Raw genomic sequence first — 11559 nt, forward strand, 5'->3', positions numbered from 1 at the left:
GCTACTGTATAAGGAAGAGTTTCATGGCTCAAGAAATCAAGCCAAGTAATCACAGTCTTTCTTGGACTGAATTATTGAGTTTTCCTAGTTTTTCATGTTCTGCATGTTTATTTTGATGGGAGAGTTTGTTGAACTGATCCAATTGTTAGTCTTCCCTCATCTCTAAATCATAGAGTCACCCTCCTCCGTGGGCTCTGCAAAGTAGAATGGGAACTGAACCAGAGGAGTGGAAAGCTCTCCCAGCTTCCCCCCCTGGCCCAAGCTACCATCACCTCTTTCCTGAGTGGCTGCAGGAGCATCCGTGGTGCTCTCCCTGCTTCTACTCTTGCCCCCACCAGACCATCCTCATCACAGAGGCCAGAGTGTTGTTGTTAAAACACAAGTGAGATCATGTCATCCTTCTGCTAAAGATGATGCACTGGCTTCCCATCTCACTCAAAATTCCACCTAGGTCTTGCTGTAACCTTCAGGCCCTACCTAATGAGGCGCACTGCCTATGCGTCTGCCCTCATCTCATTTCCTTCCACATTCCACCTCTCCATCAAATCCCCTTTCAGTGGTCTCCTTAAGCACACCAGGTTCTCCTGCCTTTGCACTTGCTGTTCCCTCTGCCTGGAACATTCTTCCCCTAGATATTCCTTTACCTCCACCAGAGCTTTACACACGCCACATTCACAACGAGACTGTCCCTGAATCTATTTAAAATTCAATTCCCCCTCCTACTCCTAAAACACTCCGTCTTCTTAAGTGCTTTGTTTTGTTATTTATTTTGTTATTGTCTCTGCAGTAGAGTCCAAGCTCCTAGAGAGCATGAGTTTTGCTCTTTGTTATGGATGGGACTGAGTGTGGGTAAAGATGCCTTTTATACTGCCTGACATCACACCATTCAAGCAACTGCTGTCATACCAAAGGCCAGGCTAACCGTGGGAAAGCTCCACTGGCCGTTGCCTGGGTCCACTGCATGGGCTGCGTGAGGCCAGGGCCACCGGGTTGGTTTGGCTGCTTCAAGGGAAAGATTTGGTTCCTCTCTTCCCCAGCTAGAAGTAAGTGAAATTCAATCTCGAGAGTATCACTACTCTTCAGTAGCATTATTCCTAAGAGGAATCTTAGGAAAATGCAGACTTTCCTGAATCAAGACATTACCAAGGGACTAATTATTAAGATAATTGATTTTTCAAATTATTTCCTTTCCTAAATTTTCATAGCATTAAGTTTAAGTCTCCGTGAAGGAGTTACAACTCTGGTCTAAAGGTGGAACACAGAATAAGCTCTGTGCATAGACCCATCAGTACAAAGATCCTTTATATTTCTGCCTCCTATTTACCTGACTTAGATTCCAGTGGCTTCCAGCAAAACGACAACAAAAATGTTGTTTTGTTTTGTTTTGTTTAGTGGTTAATATCTTAATATTTATTATGACTTAATATTATAACTTTGATTTTAGCAGGTTCAATGAAGATGCGCTACATTTGTGAAAATAGCTTCTTGGTGCGCTTGCCTCGCACAACCCCAGTCATGGGTAGATGCAACTTTGTGCACACCTGCTCCCAAGTAGCTGCCTTTGGCTAAAGAAACTCTCATAGCCAAGCAGACTGGTCTGACTTTAAAATAATGATCACTTTCTGCAGGCAGTCCCTCTGCCATCAGCAGCCCTCCATTGCCCTAGCCATTCACTCCTTCCTCTCCCTGAAGCTATTCCCACCTTCTCCATACTCTCAGCTGATGTGTGTCATTTAAAAGATAAAAGCAATCAGAAAAGAACTTCTGCAAATTCCACCAACAAATCTATTTACCCCCTTGAATCAGCACCCAGACACTCTGCCTTCACCCTGCCACTATGGCTGCACCTACCATGTGCATCCACCTTAGCCTGCCACGTCCATGGGAATGCTGGATCCTGTCCCTTCCTGCTGATTTGAGGACTTTACACCAGCAACTGTCCCCTCTTTTTTCTAAGTCATTTCCCCTTCTAATGAGTGTGTAAACATGCTGTAAACAAGAAGGAAACTTAAGAAAGGAAAAGCTCCCTTGATCCTTCATTGCCTGAGAGCTCCAGCCCCATTTCTCTGCTTTCCTTTATTGCTCAACTTTACTCCACTTCCTCTCCCAGTCTCTTTTGGATCCACTCCAATCTGACTTCCTTTCTCACCACTCCACTGACAGCTCTAGTCGAGGTCACTGCTGACATCTGCACGCTAAACCCACCGCTCTGTTCCCAAACCTCATCTTATTGACCGCCTCTTCCTTGAAGGACTTTCTTCTTCCAGTTTCCAGGACCCTCTTTAGGTTCTCCTTCTCCTTCAGTGCTCCTCAGATGCGTTTACTCCCTTGAATAAGTCAAACCCGGGGATGGATGGAAGGCCCGAGGACAAGGGCCTCAAATCTCTGCTCAGTTCTCTCTCCACACTCCCTAGAAGGTATCCATGGCTTTAAAGAGCATCTAATTCTTAGGACCTCTGAGTGTAGGTCTCCATTCCAAGCCTCTTCTGGGAGTGGCAGACCCATAACCATGTGCCTACATGACATCTGTACTTCAATCAAGTATTTTTGTATATTTACTACATCCAAAACAGAACTCTTGAGCATTCCCCAAGCTTGCCGTTTCCCACATCTAAATGAATAGTATCTTAAGCCAAAAAAACTTTGTCACCTTGACTTCTCTCTCTCACACCCTACATCTCACTGATCAGTCAATTCTTCAAAGCACATCAAAAATCTAACCTTTTTTATTACCTTCACCATAACTTCACTAGCATTATTGTAATGGGTCGCCTTGTTCTCCTGTGTAACACTCCCCCCCCCCCCCATAATCTATTTTCTACATAGTAGCCAGAATGAGCCTTTAAAAATTATATGCCAGATCAGGACACTTCTACACCCCAAATCCCACAATGGCTTTCCCATCTCACAGTAATATCTAATGCCTGGGAATCACTATGCCCTCAACTACTTTCATCTCCTTTCAGTTTTTAATCTGCTGCTCTCTAGCACTGGCCTCCTTGTCCTTTCACCTGCCTCAGAGCCTTTGTATTAGCTTTCTCCTCTGCCTGAGTGTTTTCTCTGGCTTGCTCCCTAACTTCTTCCTGGCCTCCTATTAGTCAGGCCTTCTATGAACTCTCAAAAAAAACAAAATTGACCCCACCAATTCCTCTACCCCTTTCCCTTCCCTTTACCTGTTATTTTTCTTCATAGCACTTCTGACATGCTGACATATTATTTGCTTATATGTTTAGGGGCTCTTTCCCCTGTAATGGGATGCGAGCTCCTTGAGGTCAGTCCTTTTGTCTTCTGGGTTCACTGCTACATGCACAGTGACTGACATGTAGAAACCACCTTTTTAACCTCTGCTGAATGAATAAAAATCAGTTTGTAACAGTAGAATTTATAAACAACCTGTGCCCAATATCAGAGAAAGGATGAAGTAAATTACCATTTGACTTCTCAGTGGAATTTTACAGAGAAAGTAAAATTGATGTAATTGCTCTAAGTATTATTCAAAGGACACAATTTTCAAAAAAGATTTCAAACTGTTAACAGATACATGGGGGAAAAGTGTTACCTATTTAGCAATCAAGAAAAAATAAATTAAAAGAACTATGGGATACCATCTTCCATTACTAAATTAGTACATGTTTCTCTTTAAACTTGCATTGCCAGATTCTGGAAAGACTTTCCTGTGTCTGAAAAGACCTTCTTCTAGGGAAAGTAAATTTATAAAACACCTTTTGAAAGTACTTTGGGGAAAAAAATGGCATCACATTACACAAGGATGTTTATTCTTTTATCTGGTAATTCTTCTGGGAATACTACCTAAGAACTTAATAAATATCATAGATGTATTTTTTTAAAGGTAGATAACCTATATTTCTGAAGGCTAAGAAAACTGTGATGTATATATTCAACTGGGCATTATACAGTCACTTAAAATTATATTTACTAAGAGTTTCACTGACTTGGGGAAATGTTTATAACTTAATATAAAGCAAATTAAAAAAAAAAATAGTGCTCGGCAAGTTGCCAGGTTGTTCACATGGGAAAGTGGAAGGCGTCCCCAGAATTCCTTTGAGAATTTTCACTTCTTCACAAAATTACCGTCTTAATGTTTTCTATTTGGGTTTTGAAAGGTTTAGCTAAGTTTCTCTTCAAATAATGCTTTGGCCCAGGCTCTTTTTAGTTCAGAATAAACAAGAAAGCTTTTGCGATGCCATCCCCATGGCCATCCTTCTGTATTAGTATTACACATAATTATTTATCATGTTAGAGGTTTAATGTTTAATTTTAAACCCTGGGGAATTATTACCATGTTAGTAAATTCTAACATTTAACATCTAAGAACAAATGTTAAAAGATAAAAACTTCTGGATTTTTTACATAATGCATCCATGTCTCTCACTACAAAGCAGCTGCAACAAGTGACACAAACAGACATTTGCACACCGATGTTCATAGCAGCATTATTCACAGTAGTCAGAAGATGGAAACAATCCAAATGTCCATCAACAGACAAGTGGATTAGCAAAATGTGGTATATACACATGATGGAATATTATGCACCAGTAAGACAAAATGAATCCTGAAGCATATGACAAGATGGATGAGCCTTGAGGACATAATGCTGAGTGAAATAAGCCAGACACGAAGGATGGATACCGTATGACTTCACTTTTACAACCACAGGAAAAGTAAAATCAGAGGCTTATAATACATAGGAGCTAAAGATGGGTGAAAGGCTAGCTAATGAGGTTGAACTCCAACATAAGGGAACAGATAGGAGTGAAGATGGTTCTCTAGTGGGTCTATAAGTAATATTACCGTACTGAAGGTGAACATGATTGAAAGGGGTTGTATAGACTTATGTGTCCCACCAATTAACATTAGAAATATAATAAGTTCTTGCATGAACTCCTTCAAAGGTATGATTCTTGTACAAAGAGTGTTTAAGTTCAGGGTATGGGGGAATCGGCTATCGTATGCTATCGTATGCTATGGGCTATGTTTAACAGGAAACCATTAGCACTACCGCAGTAATGGCAGAGGTAAATAAGCGGGGAGGGATAAGAGTAAGGGGGAGGTTTAGATTTCCTGTTTGGCGAGGATGTGTTTATTGTTTTTCTTTCTCTTGGGAACAATGAAATGATCTAAAATTGAGGGTGTTGATGGACTGTGAGCTTTGGACATTATACGTGGTGCCCGATGAATGCAGGTGGCTGAAGGATGCACTGACTGAGAAGTAGATTGGGGAACAATGGTGTATGCAGATGATCGGATATTGTGCTGCTACAAAAGCAGGAATGCTGTGAGGCATGCAACTTTGAGAATGAACCTGTGGGACACTGGGTGAGGCAAAATAAGCCAGAAACAAAAAGTCAATTATTGTATGGTCTCCTTTAGAAAATGCTTATAAGAAAACAGGGGTCTAGACTGTAATCTCCTATAGCAGTCACATTTAGTCCAAAGTGGTAATTATTGTTTCTGGATTTTGAGAGGCTGTTATATATATATATATAACCTGGCATTTAAAAATAATATCAAAGCTGATCAGGTCAGGATTAAGGTAATTCAGAACACAGCGGTAAGGAAGGCATTGTCTATATTTTAGAACAGATGAGTGACAGATGAGCTTCACATGCCATTGGCTCATGTCCACAGCAGTAGAACTAGGCACCTTCACTTGGCCAGTTGACACCTGAATGTGACTACCACACTACCAACACACTGAAGTACCACTTACAGGAACATTGTCACCTGGAACACGTTCTCTCTATAAAGGAATGATATCAACTGCTGAGTGGAGGTTTGGAATCAGTAGTATTTGGAAGAGAAGTGAAAAGAGGGGTTCCAGCTAGTGCTCTCAGCCAAATCCAGGAGGAGTTGAGGATGATGACAGGGTTGCCAGTTAGCCATGTGGAGCGCCAAATCCTAAGTCCACACCTGAAGCTTTGCTCCCTACTGCACATAGTGTGTCTGCACGCAAAAGCCCAGCAGCTTCAGTTCCTCTAACCCAAGGAGTTACTTACTGACTTTTTAAAGTCAATTTTTAAGTTTTGTGATAGGTGTTACCTACAGAGGACCAGGGACCTCTTTACTCAGTTTCCCCAAATGGCAACATTTTGCAATCTATAGTAGGATATCACAGTCAGGATATTGACATTGACAACATCCATTGATCTGATTGACATTGACAACATCCGCGTTTGCTCGCACTCACTCCTGTGTGGGTGTATGCTCGCGTGTGTGCATTGGGTGCTTGGCTGTTTTAGCACATGGGAAGGGCTGTGTACCCATCACCAGTTAAGAATGGATGTTTCCTCACCACAAGGATGGCCCTGTGGCCCTTCAAGGGACGCATCCATCTTCTTCCCCCACCCCCTGCTCCTCCCGCCTGTCCTTAAGCTCTGGCAACCACTGATTTGCTGCCCATTTCTATAACTTTGTCATTTCAAGAATGTTTCATAAAGAAAATCATACAGCACATGGGATTGGCTTTTGGGCTATTTTAACTGAGCATCACTTCCTCGATGTTTACACAAATTGTTGTGTGTATCAATAGTTCATTGCTTTTTGTTGCTGAGTGGGTAGTCCATGGCAAGGATTGCTGCACTGTATTTAGACTTTTACCTGCTGAAGGACACCTGGACTCCTTCCAGGTTTTGGCTATTAAGAATAAAGCTGCTATGAACATTCACATACAGGTTTTACAGACATAAGTTTTCATTGCTCTGTGATAAATTCATTGAGTGCAGTTGCTAGGTCCTATGGTAATTGCAAGTTTAGTTTTTTTTCTAACTTTTTTTGTTGTGAAAAGTAACATATATACAAAAAAGCAATACATTTCCAAATACATTTTAACAAGGAGTTTCAAAGGAAATTTTAAAAAAATACATAGAACTGAATGAAAATGCTCATCAGCTTTTAAAGGCATCTCTTGAATATAAAATGTTTTTATTATGTACAGTTATAAAATGGTTCAATAAGCAAATTCATCTTTTACATCAAAATCGTGGAAAATCGCTTTGACTTTCACCACTGTAAGAGGTTCTAGAACAGTTTTATGACACCTTCCCTCATAAAAATGACCTGACCTTCTTGTTTGAGAGCCTGTCTTGTAGTTCCCAAATTCTGTAGACTGTTGAGGGGTGGCAGGGAGCATGTGGTAGGGGATATGGGCAAAGGGGCTCCTCCTCTGCTTAGCTTTAACTGTTGGGGTATCTTTTTGCAAGGCCTTTCTCGTCTCCTTTCACACTCTCCTTGGGTGATCGCATACAGTTTTGTAGCTTTAATTACTGTCCATGTGTCAAAGACTCAATTTTAGACATCTCTGGCTCTGAACCCCTGACTCATTCACCCAACTGCAAACTCAACAGACCCACCTGGAAGTCAAGCAGGCATCTTGCTGGTCCACAGCAGGGCTCCTGAGTTCTCCTCAAACCTGCTTCTTCTAAACTTCTCTGAAATTGGTACCCTGTTTGCCTGGTCACTCGAGCCAGAATCCTGTAGGCCCAACTGCCTAAACCTTCCACTCCTCTCCCCGCCTTCCTTCTTCTACTTTAATCTAAGCCGCCGTCACTGCTCATCTGGGTTTCTGCAGTAACTTCCTAGCTGCTTTCCTTGCTTCTGCTCCTCTCTCCCTATAGGCCGTTGTCCGCATGGAGGAAAACCATTAACAAAAATTAAATCAGATAGGGCTACCCTACACTTACAAATTTCCAAAGGCATCCCATCATACTTAACATCTGTTTACTCAGTTATTGTGTATTGTGTTGTTCTTCAACTATAGCATGTATTTTATGAAGGGTGCTACCTCTGTCTTGTTCTTTCTAGCATTCCTAGGACCTGGAACTCAATGTCGGAGTCTATAAATATCTGTTGAATGAATGCCTGACCAATGGAAAGAAAGGATGGGGTTTGAACAGGGAAAAAGCAGCCATAATCGTTAAACAGATTATCATGGGAATCTATATCAGAGTACCTTGGCATGACTTTATACATGCATATAATCCAATTACAGTGATGTAAAAATAACATGTACTGAAAGACTGGATGGAAATTCAAATGTTAACAATGGTTGTCTTTGGATGGTAGGATGATGGAAGATTTTCCTCTTCCTTAACTCAATTTTCCGTATTTTCCAGAATTAGCATGAATAAGTTTTTAGCAGAAAGAACTTAATTGAGTTTGTCTTTTGAAGTCATCCATCGAGGCCTGTCCCCTGCAGTGTCTCTGACCATTCCATTTCCTTACCCCTTCATCATCCGCCAGGATCTCCGCTAAGGGCACAATCTCTCTTTGCCAATCACAGCCCTGAACAAGTTTTTATTCATTTTTCAGTTGATAATATTCTTCTGCAAGTATGAGAATTCAAGGAAGGAAATTTTTCCTGTCGCAGAAGTTGTCATGGCCAATGTGTTCACAAGCAGTAATACTGATTTAGGAATAGCTCTTAAAGAGAGCTGGAAAGGTTCTACTGGGATATAAAAACTGGCAATTAATTCCTGAATGAATGCCTGAGACACTCTAATGAGCTTTGCATGTTTCCTCTTTTGATAAGTGGAGTTGAATGAGTTATGTCATTCACACCTTACAAGTGTGAATCTTAGCCAAAGTAGGCATAATTATGTTTAGGCAAAGTACTATGAAGGCAACATGGCACTCAAAAGCTAATCTAGGGAAATTAAAGAAATATATGTAGTGCTACAAAAGTAAGCATTTTTCTTTAAAAAAAAAACAAACTCAAATTGCCGAGTACATGAGTATATGTTGTCTTGCCATCCATCAGGCAGTGACTCCAGGGAAGGTGCTGACATGTTAACTTTAGGAATATGTGTCTGAGAGTGGAAACATAGAACCTGCTTTATGAGACGCTTCACTCAGGGGCAGGGGTCCAAGCGGACTTTCGGGTGGTCTTGCGGCCACTTGAACAAGCCAGGTTTCTCGCCAGTGCTGAAACTGGCTCATTTCCAGGGCTCATTAGAAGAGGTTAACATGGAGCCACGGGGGGAGGGCAGGGCATGGCGTTTGGGGACTCTTGATGCAGACCAGAGCCCTTCAGCTCCACATTGGAGTCGGAATCCATCAGCCCTGCAACGTCCTTCTCGCCACCAGGGGTGAGCGCGGGACACCTAATGGGGCTAAGTTCTGGTCCCTGCCCTCAGGAATGTCATAGTCTCATGGGTGAGGGAGACCCTCAGACAAAACAAGAAAAGATTTCTGCCAGTTCTTAGTGTGTGCTGAGCTAAGGAGTGCCTTGACGAATCAGAGGAGGAGCTGGGTTAGAAAGGGTGGAGGTGGCAGCAGACCAGCAGAGCCCAGGTCCCCTGGCCAAACCTGTGTCCCTAAGAGTTTGATCGGACATGGGAGATCCCGGTGTGAATGCTGTAGAGAGCTGAGGTGCTGGTGAACAGACATCTTTCTACAAAACAGAACCTTCGTTAAGTACTCTCATCCCATTCCTGTAATCCCTATTATGTTCAAACATCCGGAAAGTTCTCACGTATGAGTTCTAAATACGGTTTGCTGGCAACTGGCTGGGCTAATGGAGGCATGTGGTGGTGCCTCTAGTCTTGGGTTACTTAATCTCTCCTCTGAACTGGCGGGTTTGAATTTGCCTCTGGTTTGCCTTTCTGGTTGAGTTTTGCTGAGGCTTCTATTAAAATAACTAGGCATTTCCCATTAATATATGCCTTAATGGGCAAGAAAAAAGTCTTAAAGGCAGTGACTGACCAGGCCTGGAAGACACTGCCTTGTGCTTTCTTAAGAAAAAAATGAAGAAATGCAAGTTAAACAACAATGACATGTTGCCCTAGCCAACTGGCAAAGACAAAAAGGTCTTTATCTGGTAAGGGTACAGGAGATAAATTTTGGTGCAACAAACAGTGGTGCAGGTATAGATCAGTGTGCCTTTTTGGCTTGCAAATTGACAAAATCTCCTAACTAACTTGTTTAAAGTTCCTATCTTTGACCCAGCGTTTCCACTTCTAAAAGGTAAGCCTCCACACATTACTATTTCTTATAGTCTCCAGTATCTTGGAGCAGCCAGATGGAAAAACCTCAAATTGTGGCTGGCTTCTCCTGCTCTGACATGCTTGGATGGGGACCTTTGGACCTTTCCAGGCCTGTCTCCGTCCCTCTCCCTGGCCACGTGCCTGTACCCCGGGGGTTCACCCTGGTGGGCCTCAGGGTGGGGAGCAGGGCCTTCACATGAACAGGTTCCAGCCGTCTTGGTTGATGGGGCACTTTGGGAGGCATTAAAAGGGGCGTCTCAGTGGAGGCTGAGAGTGGGTGGGAAAGCTCAGCAGCGCACACACAGCCATCACGCTGCTCTGTGTGCCCAGAAGGGCAGCCACGGTAATTCGGTTCCCAGCCGAGTGTCACCATGACACGCCAAGGACCAGGGGCCTGGTGGGGTCCCTGAAGACCACGGTGCCTACACAGGCAAAGGTACGTCTCTAACGGCAGGTTTCAGGCCCGTGGGGGGGCGTGGGGGGCCGGCATGGGTGGTGCACTGAGGGTCTTCCCAGGAGCCCTTTAAATTGTGTGGCCTAAACAGACCTCTGGGTTTCCCACTTTCAAGGTGAAGCTAAGAGAAACCTATACTGTCTCGGGTATTCGTTTCCAAGATGACAAAGAAAAGAAGGAACAATAGTCGTGCGAAAAAGGGCCGCGGCCATGTGCAGCCTGTTTGCTGCACCAATTGCGCACGCTGCGTGCCCAAGGATAAGGCCATTAAGAAGTTCGTCATTAGAAACATAGTAGAGGCCGCAGCCGTCAGGGACATTTCTGAAGTGAGTGACTTTGACGCCTATGTGCTTCCTGAGCTATATGTGAAACTGCATTACTGCGTGGGCTGTGCCACTCACAGCAAGGTGGTCAGAAACCGACCTCGTGAAACCCGAAGGACAGGACCCCCCCACCCCGATTTAGACCTGCGGGTGCTGCCCCACGACCTCCTCCAAAGCCCATGTAAGGAGCTGAGTCCATAAAGACTGAAGAAAAACTACTTTCTGGAAAGGAAATAAAATGGAAATTAAACTGTAAAAAAAAAAAAAAGAGAAAGAGAAACCTGTACTGCTTACAACAGTTCTTGGAATTAAAGCTCCATGTTCAAATACAGCCAGAGTTTTTGTGCTTTCAACCCAAAATAGGGCCTTGGGCCGCCCCTGGCATTCCCCTCACTTCTCAGGAAGGTTTCCAGGTGATATCTGTGTATTTAGGGTGACAGGGTATTGCTTGCAAGAGACTTTGTGTCTTTACTGATGGATTTTAAATAAGCATAAAAACCAGGAGTTAATACCCTAAGCACAGAGTCCCAAATTTGGACCCTAAACATGAGATGATAAACCAAATGTAAGTGCATGGCAGTTACATTTCACCATAAAGCCAACTGGAAATCTTTGCATCTGGCAGAATGGAAGAATTTCTTCATTCACAATTCTAACATTTTTTATACTATAGTGAAAATAACATATGTATAGCTTAAGTATATGTGCTTTAATACAAATGGGCTCAAACCAGGATGTTCTGCTTTAAGGAACATATTCTGAATTAGGGCCACAAGAACTG

The 11559-nt window shown here is 42.9% G+C and overlaps 1 pseudogene; it reads left to right on the top strand.

Moving 5' to 3' along the window:
* The first annotated feature begins 10616 nt into the window (after positions 1-10616).
* LOC143661477 (small ribosomal subunit protein eS26 pseudogene) lies at positions 10617-11046 on the top strand (annotated as a pseudogene).
* Positions 11047-11559: the final 513 nt, after the last annotated feature.

This window comes from Tamandua tetradactyla, chromosome 17, assembly GCF_023851605.1.
Source record: "Tamandua tetradactyla isolate mTamTet1 chromosome 17, mTamTet1.pri, whole genome shotgun sequence".
Taxonomy (NCBI): Eukaryota; Metazoa; Chordata; class Mammalia; order Pilosa; family Myrmecophagidae; genus Tamandua; species Tamandua tetradactyla.